The 10,959-nt window shown below is 47.0% G+C and overlaps 1 pseudogene; it reads right to left on the bottom strand.

Moving 5' to 3' along the window:
* Positions 1-582: 582 nt before the first annotated feature.
* Positions 583-1,041, bottom strand: LOC144153642 (uncharacterized; annotated as a pseudogene).
* Between the last annotated feature and the right edge of the window lie 9,918 nt (positions 1,042-10,959).

Genomic DNA, 10,959 nt, shown 5'->3' with positions numbered 1-10,959 from the left:
TTAGCTCGCTTAATGCTGGTTGCAAGGGCAATGGCATTATCCATGCTGCTACGGCCCTTACGGAAGCCAGACGTCTGTGCAGGGTATACATTTCTGACTGCCAGATCCCACTCCAAGCGATAAAGCACCATCTTCTCCACCAGTTAGCCGACACATATCAGGAGGGCTATGGGATGGTGAGACTCTATGACAGTTGGAATTTTCCCTGGTTTGAGAACTGGCGCAATGCGGGCGTATTTTTGTGTTTTGGCTCTAGACGGCCGGTATTCCATGAGCGGGTAAAACATTTAGGAGGCACCCTTTCTCCTTTTCGCCCAAATACGAAGTGAGTGCTGAATGTGTCTGTATGTCATGCTGCGCGCTCGGCCTATCCACATCGTCACGCGTAGCTGCGCCGCCCACTCCGTTTTTTGGGGTCTTCAGCAAGCTTACTTTTAGGTGCTTGGTTGGTCTACATGTTGGTCACGCCGTACTATCGATGGAATCGCAGCAATCTGTAAGGGAGCACCTTAGGGGGCGCGCGAACGGCCTTAAAAATAATACACGAACATGTCAGAAAGTTATATTGGCAAACGTATAACTCTAATTATTATCGCTTACCTGTGAACACTTCTCCAGGGTGTAGAGGTTCATCCATGTGGGGTTATTAACGTCATCCAGAAGGTGGAAAAGGTTTCTCTCGGTGTGCCTGATCACTTCTTCCGTCAATGACTATATGATCGAGCTGTGTCGGTCGTAAAGGTGCTCCAGAACGCGCAGCCGATTTGGGCAACTTACCTTCTAAGCTTGATGCAGAGGGCCTCGTCACCGATAACTGACACCCTCTGCGGAGTTATTACCTCGTCAGGTATGCACAAGGCTCTCAGTAGCCTGGGTACTTTTCAAAACGAAAGTCCATTCTGAAGACGCCACTGCGGAACGCATCAGTGTTCAAAAGACCGCGCATGGAGAGTGGGTCACGCCGCGTCTCGCCAAGAACTCGTAGACACAAGACGTCGACTATTCCGACCATTTCAGCCAAGTCAGTATGCTCTTGGGCATTGCGCAAAGCAGTTGTCAGCGCCAATTTGCAGCGGCAAGCCGAAGATTGGCTGTTAAAACGCGCGGCATCAAACAGCTGGCTTGGAGCTTCGGCTTCAGTTGACGTTGATGGTGAACTTTTTTTTAGTTTAACGTCTTGGCTAGAAGATCCGAATCGTCGGTAAAATAAAATCGTATGTGCTGAAATATGAAATCTATTTTTATTCTGGAGTTTTATTTTAAAAACCAAAATGAACTCAGTTATCTTCGTGATGTTCTTTTCCCCGGGGCTTCTCCTCCAAGCCGCAGCGGCGCTGAGGATCTGACCCCGGGTATCCTCAACCGACAAACACAGCTTCCAATACATAAACTGTACATTTATTTACAGCCCAGCTGGCGGCTAAGAAACAGTGCTGGCTGAAGCAGAAAGACGACGGGTCCATAGCTGGGGCGCCCTGACCGAGTCTCTCTGTCGTCATCTGGGGAAGGGGGAAAAGCGAGTCCTCTACGTCGACGTCCATCCCAATATTGTGGCCGTTAGGACTTCCGGTGCGAGCAGGCGTGGCCTTTCTCGGAATGCGTGGCGTTTGAAAGCGCCGGGCAACACGTTCTTTCCATTTCCGCGCTGCTCTTCCCAGGGCCCGCTCCAGTTAGTGCGTCGAAGCGCCCGACAAACTACATTTTCTATTTTGGAGTTTATCCACCGTTGTTTTTATTCTTATCAGGGTTATTCAAATTTATTCGGGTTATTCGGGTCATTCCGGACGCAGAACAGCGCCCCGCTGTTGGGAGTCAATTCAATTCAATTCAACTCATCTTTTATATTCCAGAAAAGGTTCTCTGGATGGTCGCCAGGGCCAAAAACTGAAAACAAAAAGCTTGACTGGGCCCGGGAGATCGGTTCGAGGCATCGGCAGAACAGAAACAAGGCGAGTGCTGCATGAAAAATAGCAAAAATACAAAAATATCTGTATAACACCAATACAGTAATACAGAAAGCTACTTACGCACTCCTTACAATGCAACTTACAACAAAATGCAAGGATCAAAACAACAGATACAAGAGATTACCCTACAATAACTTACAACATATCCAAAGAGTTTCGTTTTTAGATTTAAACAAGGATGGCTGCGTAAAAAAAGTAAACAAATACAATTGATCATATGCATTAACACCAGTTTTTGTCATACACACCTGCAAAGGCAAATCAACACAAATGAGAAATACTTTATTAAACGGGCTTCCCTTCCCTTTCCACCGAGGTATAACGGGTAAATGAGAAATACTAGCTAACAGCACAATCAGATTCTATTTGCAGCGTGCACATAAAAAAACAGTGAGCATACCATACAATACGTTGGAGTCTAGATGATGCGTTTCTTAAAAAAAAGAAAAAAAGAAAGAACACTATAATAAGAGAATCTCAAAGGAGAACGAGTCAACAACCCAATTTTACCTTTAATTTACACAGAACTACCCGTCGCCCAAGTCTCCTCTTTCATTCATCGCGTAGCGATATCGGCAGAAACCAGACATACAAACACAGGTAGACTAATTTTAAAGTTGTATGAAATACGACTCCAATTCCTTGCGGTTTAGGCCTAAAAGTTCAGGGAATTTGTTAAGATAGTAAGGAATATTATACGCTAGCTTTTGATATTTGTAAAACGTGCGAAACTGCGGGATGACCCAAGTGTCATTACTTCTGGTATTGACAAGAATATTTCTATGTTGTAGTGAAGCCAAGCCTGTTATCCGGTTGATTACCAAATGAGAGGAAAAAAATAGCAGCTTCAGTAGGCGATATTGATACATATTCTTGCGATTTATAATGCGATATAATTGAAATAAACAGGATGTACTGGCCTGACGTTCCATATTTCCTATATGTCGAATAATTCTTTTTTGCAAAACTAAACGCCTATTGAGGTTTTTATGTGTAGTCGTCGACCAGAGCAATGAACAGTAGTTTAAATGTGAGCTAAATAGGGAGTTACAAATGTTAATTTTTAATTTCTGCGAAAAACAAACGACAGCGGTATAAAACACCCGTAATTGAGGATAGTTTCTTACACAGGTGATTTATATGAGCGTCCCAACTTAAGTGTGAGGAAAAATATACACCAAGAATTTATATTCGGAAACAACCTCAACTTCGTTGGAATCTAGGCTGAGGGTTGTAGTTAACATGATATTTTTATTTCTAGTTGTAAAGATAACCCCTTTAGTTTTTGAAGGCTTAATTTTAAGCCTATTCATTTTCGCCCACGTGGATAGCTTTGATAAAACGTCATTACATCTTTCTATTGTATCACTAATGTCATGGCCGGAAATAAGCAGTGTGCTATCGTCAGCATAGATAATATATTTAACGTCTGAATCAATATAAACAATATCATTAATGTACGAGTTAAATAAAAGAGGCCCCAATATACTCGCTTGTGGCACACCATGTCTACTAGGCAGAAAGGCCGATTTAAAGTTATGGATGTGAACATATTGCATCCTGTATTTTAAATACGACCTAATGAGGTCTAAACCTTTTCCGCAAATGCCGTAGCAGCTCAGTTTATCAATTAAAATACTGTGATTAAGGGAGTCGAAAGCTTTGATAAGATCGGCAAAAATCGCAACACCGCTGCCCGCGCGGCAAAATCGGCTCACACCGCTGCCCGCGCGTACACACACCGGGCTATTACCCGAGACAGAATATACTCCGCTGACACCTAAAACGGACCCACTTCTCCGGTATTCCGACGCCCTGGAACACTATAGGCTTCGGAGAAGAAAATTCCAACCACCTCATCCTCGGTTAACCAGAGAAGAAGACACCACTCTTCGGCGATTGCAGACAAATTTTTATCCTCCATTCCATCTACCCAACTCAGTACTCAACTTTGCAATTTCTGTCCAACGACCAGCACCCTGTACCACCAGGTATGGGAGTGCCAAGAAACTCCAAACCTACCCCCAATCTCCATCCCAACTTTTGAGCAGTGGATGACTCGTCTAGTCGATCCGGACCTTGGACACCAGCAAGAACCGGTAAAGGTGTCCTGGACGGAAAGTCGCAGCGTGGGTATCCCGGATTAAGGATGCTCTCCACCGGGGGAGTGCCTTGACATCAGCACTTATGGTCAATCAATGTTTATTCTCCTTCTTCTCCTTCGACTGTTTTTTAGGGGCGAAGCGCCTTTGCTCGGGGCAAGTCCCACGTCGCGCCGTCGCCGCGTCCACTAGTTCTCGAAACGACCATTAGAGGCGCAGCTGTGCCCTCTAGGTCGCCCTCTAGATGGCGCGCCGCCGCGGCGCGTCACAAGCTACTCATCATGAACACTTTGGAAGCGAAGGCACCGGCGCGGAGAGTTCGCGACGCGGCTGCAATGCGGGCCCGCCGCCAAGACCCCGCGGTGACAGCTCGCGAGGCCGAAGACGCCAGCGTCGGCAGCAGTCGCAAGCCAGCACCAGCATCGATCCGGAGGCGGCGGCAGCGGCGAGGGCTCGCGCAGCCGAAGCAAAGCGGGCTCGTCGACAAGCAGATCCCGAAGTGAGAGCCCGCGAAGCAGAGGCGACACGCAAGCGGCGGCAAGAGAACCTCGAATCGGAGCGGGCGAGGGAGAATTGCATCGATATGTAAATAAGAAATATCGTGTATATAAGTGTACAGTCGGTAAAACGCTTGTCTATAACAGCGATTTCAACTTCAACCAGCTACATCTTAAAAGTGTCGAAACATACTCGTTCCAAACATGTCGGAGGCAAAAGCGAAGAGCTAAGACTTCAGAATTCCGCAGTAGTTTTATTCAAATCCCGCTCCGGCCGGGCAGGACAGGGCTGAGAGTACGAAAGCTGTGTTATAGACAAGCCTTTTACCGGCTGTACATCCCCTATAACAACATGTCGAGTCTTTATATGAAGTGTAGGCGAATGTTTCACGGTTTTACCGATAAGCATTGGAGCTTCGCCCCACTCATCATCATTCACTTCGTGGAGATGGCGGTAGTTCTTTTGTTACGGCATAAATGTTCAGAACTGATCGGAATAGCGGGAAGAAATACCGCTACTGCCTGTGTACGCCCCTGCATGGCGTCACCGCAACACGACCAAGCTTGACATCGCCACGAACGAGCGGCCAATTAAGCAATAGATAAACCGACGTCGGTTCGGAACGCATGTACGTGCTCACTCTAGCAAATTTTGAAGTGATTGTTTAGTCTTTCGCCGACATATTTTAGACTCCCGCCCCCACCACTCACTTGATCCTTGAGTATTAATAAAGTTGTTTCTCTCTCTCTCTCTCTCCCTAATTTACAAAAAAAAAATGTCGTCGCCGTGGATGCGCGGTTACTGGGCTGTTTTCTTTTCGCCTAATCTTTCGACGTGGTGAGCAAGCGTAACAGCCTCCCCCCCTTTTTCCGTCAGCTTTTCTAGCCGTGAGCAGAGTTCAGGATTCATAAGCACAATGACAAAAAACGGCGCAAACGGAACGCAGAAAGTAAAGAAGGCCCCGTCCGAGAGCGAAGCTGCGGCGCAGAATATCGTAGTGGCAGAAGCGCGCAACCAGATGTTCGTGCAGACGTCACCGAGAAGCGAGGCATCTTGGGCAGTTATGTTCGCGCGGTGCGAGGAGGTGGACGAAACGAGGGAGAAAAATGCGGTTTTGATTTGCAATAATTCCAGTAATACTCATCACTTTAACAAAATCCTTGAAGAAGAACAGAACACTGAACAGAAGAGCAGAACATTGATTTACCTGAAAATGTGAACATGCATGTATCGGCAAAACCTCCTCCTCTGCTTGCCTTGAAGGGACGCATACCTCGCAAAGCTTTCTATTTTGGGCTGTTTGCCTGCGCCGCTGCCACTTTTAGCACTGATGCTTATGAAAAGATTGACTGATTGATTGATTGATTGATTGATTGATTGATGGGTCGATTGCAAATGTAATTAAACCGGATAAGCTATGCCGCGAAAATGCACAGGGACCAAAGCTGGCGCGTGAAGGTGCTGCGGCATGCCAAACGTCGCTTTTTCCACGTCACCCTCACAAAGTCACTTACCAATGCCTTGCACAAAGTTTCCAGCTTTTAGCAAAGAAAAAATATACCAACTAAAGCCCATGGCATGGCTTTGACTGGCAATAAACCTGCCGCTGATAAAATTAACATCCATTTTCGAGCTATATTTTTCATTACTCATAACTCTATAGGTCGTGTTAATGATTATCACAGATCAAGTGAGATATTATAACGTTCTCTCACGTTTTTTTTTGTCTGCTTAATCTCACAATTAACACCTCGGCCAAATGTTATTACATGTTTTTGCACCGGTTCACTGAAATGGGGTCTAAAATGCTAATTAATCTTGCGTGCATCCATCGCCTAGGCTACACTCCATTTTCAGTGGCTAGCGGGATGGACTATACCCGCATTTAAAAGTGATGACGTCGCCATACTGCATAACTACCACTTCGCTGACCTGACTCTTCTGAAAATTGCTTGAACATATCAGGGCCGTCCGCATCACTAGTTTTCTGAACGTTAACGACACGCTCAATCCGTTTGAATATAAGTTTGGAAATTTGAAGATTATGGAAATGACTTTTCTACAGCAACAGAACCCGATTGTTTCGCAGTCTGTATTGATAAAACATGTAAGGTAGTCCATTTTTACGACTTCATGGAACGTTTGATCTCTTTGATCACGGGGAATCCATATGCTTCAAACGCTTGGTTTTCGTGATTCGTGAATTAGGCGGGTTCTTACGCCTTGGTTGGCGTACTTACTCTTGGTTGGCGAACTTGGCGTTCTTGGTTGGGTAGCATTTTTTATACCCCACTGAAATCATACGCCAAATAGATGTTGCCGGGGCTGTTATTATTCTTTATTTACGTCAACTACATTGCAGACGTAGGATAAAAGCAATCGCAGTTTAGAGTGGTCGCTGATGACCGTGTTTTCAAGCGAAGCTTGTATTGGCTGACTTGAGCCGTCGGCCGTGGCGTACGCCTTGCGGCAATGCCAACTCTATCCACGTGCCCTACCGATGACGATGACGATTATGCCTTTGAAGTGCTTAGAACGTACCCACTCGATGGGTGCCAGGGACTATTAGCGCCTATAGATTGAACAGAAAAGCCAACTACATCCTTCGGTCGCAGCTCTCGCTCGCAGGCGCGGGTGTGAGCGCGCAAGGGCAACGCTACATCGCGCCACAATGCGAGCCAATCAGAGTCGCCGCTCGCATCACCTCACGTCACAGGAGCGGTCGCTCGCTCTGTCGGGCAGTTCACCTGCTGGAGCGGTTTCGTAGGCCGCGCGTGGTTTGCTTCGCGGAAGAGCGGGCAGACATCGAAGAACGCAATCGCAGAAGAATGATCTTAAATAACGTATCTCAAGTATTTGCGTTGGGGTGAAGCTAACCGAAATGAAGATTTTCGTTTTGGCCAATCGGCGTTTTTGTGCATTCATTTCGGTCATACATGCCTTTTGATTTTGGCAGAAGGGTTTTACTTTTCTTTTTGCGATCATTGTGTTTCGATTTCGGTCGATTTAGTTTTCACTGAGGTCAAACTTCGCGTGCACCCCCCTCTCTGGGTTATGATATTTTCCGTAAATTCATTCGAATACACAGCTAGGTGCGTGATGATTCAACCTTGGTAATATCAAGTCATGATATATAAGCCCTCCAGAGCTATATGAAGCTCAAGACTGGCAAAATTGTATGGATGAGGAAGGCGAAGAAATGGAAACACCTCGCACTTTCACGTAGCCACAATGTCCGACCTAGTTTCTCGGTGCAGGAAAAAAATACCCGAGCAAATAACCCGGGACTATGAATGCATGTTACATGTGAATGAGCGTTTATTAATCTTTGCCTTCTTGTACTCGAGCTAAGGAACATTCGTGCAGAACTCGTTATACGATAGCCCAAAGTTGCATCATGACTCGCTCCTTGAGTTTGGGACTTGCAGATTAAGAGGGATGGGTCGTTTGGAGAGACGTCGTAGTGTCCGTGCGACGCCTGTTATTTCATGCATTTCTCATGTTTGTGTGCGATGCGGCTTTATTTAGGCGCTGTTCTCAAGAGATGAAATTTGGAAACCGCCTGTTCTGGAGTGCCCGCACCTGCACTTTCCCCCCCCCTTCTTGTCTGCCCTCCACGCTACACCCTGCTCATGCTTGTCTCTGTTAGCTCATGCATACCCTGCACGCGACTTCCGAGCTCTTGTTATTCCTAAAACCATTTTTGGCTTCTTTGTGCACACTGCGCTTTTGAATTTTTCACCTCCTTTGCTTTCACTCATTTTTTTACTGCCTACGAATCCTTGTATGTTGTCTGTCTGCATGCCTTACAATGCTCGTGCATGCATAGCGTCATCAGCGCTGTTCGTGAGCCCTGGCAATAAACAAACAAACAGGTGGCGCCTGCGCGTCATACCAGCGCCGCGGCGGCCGCGTCAGAGTCGGGGGGGGAGCGGCAGGGAGGGACACGACCCGGCGCCGCTCGCAGCGACTGCAAGAAGGCCTTCGCGATAGCGGTCGTTGAAAGTACTCTCCGCAGAATAGACAGTTCAGGATCAGTTTCGGGACGCGTGTGAACACGACTGCGCTAAACAGAGCAGGTTCATGTAGACTTCGAAGCATGCGGATGCGCATCGTACGCCTGTGCACGCCCTTCAATTCACCCGTGCAAACAGTCCATTTCACTGGTAATGAGTACCCTTTTGCAACAATCGAATTATGAGTACTCTTAAAGCGAACATACAGTGAAAACTAGCTAATGGAAGAGCGGGCTTAATTGAGAATTCTCCTCAACGCGTTGCTCTACAGGGAAGAAATTTTCCACACGTGGACGCGATCACATCACACATTCTGGTCAGCGCAATCCACATCACGGACGGAAACTGAGCGCAGAAAAACCTCGAACCGAACGACCACGATGATCCTTTCCTCTTGCATCATTGGGAGCGGTGCCCTAGCAGCAGATACAGCCGACATAAATTGCTGCTTATAATAGAATAAATTTGGAGACGGCAGTGAAATCTCAATCGAGAAAAAAAATGTCCCTGGTACACAGCGAGCGATTGCACAATATTGCCAAGGCGCAAGGCCAACCGTTCGGCGCTGCCGTAAGAATGCAGGACACTTTGTTCTGCTCGCAATGACCCGGAAATTTCGAACGTGAAAAACTGCAATACCCGCCAAACAGCGAAACAAAGTCAGAAACGCATGTGATTGCACCGAGTGCTGTCACCATCTGCCTTGATAGGAGCACCGTGGAGATTATTCAGGCATATGACGGCGATGCGGGATCGCTACATCAAGTATAGCACTGACAAAAACCGTACTGAATATCCTTGGCTACATTCTGTACTCTTCACACTGCAAAAAATTTAAATGTAGTTACACCGAGCGAGAAATGTGCTGACACAGCGGAGCTGTGATTATGGTGTATCAGCTCGACCGTCAATGGGGGGCGTTCTCCCGAGAGCGACACCACCGTCGTCGCGCAAAGCAATCGGAAGCTGAGCATCAGTGGCGGGAGGCTCCCTCCCCTCTCCCTCTCGCAGCGAGAGGAAGACGAACCTTCCCCTGCGACACCTCTGCGCCATCTATCGGGGGCTCCGGGAAACGGCGAGGCCACCGACGGCTAGCGTCACTAAATAAAGGTTTTTAGAGTATCGGCACTCTTTTCTGTCATTGTTTTTTTGCCGCCGCAGCAGTCATTGGCGCATTTGCATCACGTGACCCTCGCACCGCCGGTGCCAGGTCGCTGCCATTTTGGCTCGCAGCCTCTCAGACGAACTTCGAGTGTTGCTGTGAAGCCTCATTTTCCCTGCAAACGCGAGTTATCGCCGCTAAGGACGATCGCAAGGCACAAAATGCCTTTGTGTGTCGTTCTGGGCATGCTTTAGCCGCCATAAAGACGGCAAGCGCATGCTTCGCTTCCCGCTGGAAAAATCCGACGGTGACCACCTGCGTGCGTGGCTGAAAATCGTCGATCGCCAGGATTTTCAGCCGACGTCGAGCTCGAAAATCTGCGAGGTAAGTCCGTAAACATTCCTTTCGTGAACTTCATACTTCGTGGAACGGTTTGAGTTGTCATATTTCAATGCTCTCATGCAAGTGTTCTCACACCGCTCTCGATGGCGTCTCGCAGGCGTCTTAAAATCTTCCCCCAATCTGAGACACCATAATTCCCTGAAGTGCGCCTCGCAGCTACCGTGCGTCCAGTCTAAAACTGTGCCTGAACTTTTTTGCTGCGAGAATTAACATTTTAAAGCACTTCGGTGCACTTTCTTCGTGTGTCGTTTTCGCTTTTGTGTTTGGGCAAGCTTCGCTGGCTTCGTGCGCGCAGAACTTCGATCGCCGTACGCGCGACGTAATCCGACGCCGTGGTAACACTACAGTTGCCGAATAAGTTCTATGTAACGGCTGCAGACCTCGCCAGGCGTGCAATAAATTCTCGTTGGCAACGCCTAATTTCATTTGGCACATTTCATACCCTTCTGTGTTATTGAAGTAGCAGTTATATGCAAATGCTTTGGGTGCTCGGTGTGTCTAACCTTGTTCCTGTTTCCTAACTTGTAGAAGTAACTCCCAAACTGCTAGCAAACAAAACTGTGCGAGTGCATGTTCTTATCATTTATTAACTATCCAGTCCAGCTTAATCTAAAATGGTTAGTAAAGACCTGTTCAGGTCTTGTCGTTATGTTATGACTGAGTGAAGTGGAATTAGGTGCATATTAAAAACACAGATTTAATTTTGATTCTGCATAGTGTTTAGGACTTACAGTTAACAAAATGATACTTGTCAGGAGTCTAAGAATCCCGAAAGTATCGCAGAAAATGACTACTCGAAATTTATTGATGCTATCTTAAATTGTCTGTAAATTCTTAACAGGACCACTTTGACGACAGCCAGTTTGAGACTG

Source organism: Haemaphysalis longicornis, unplaced genomic scaffold (genome assembly GCF_048455015.1).
Source record: "Haemaphysalis longicornis isolate Haplotype H1 unplaced genomic scaffold, Haemaphysalis longicornis Haplotype H1 scaffold_9, whole genome shotgun sequence".
NCBI lineage: Eukaryota > Metazoa > Arthropoda > Arachnida > Ixodida > Ixodidae > Haemaphysalis > Haemaphysalis longicornis.
The sequence above is the reverse complement of the archived record's forward strand: the minus strand, read 5'-3'. Positions and strand labels throughout refer to the sequence as shown.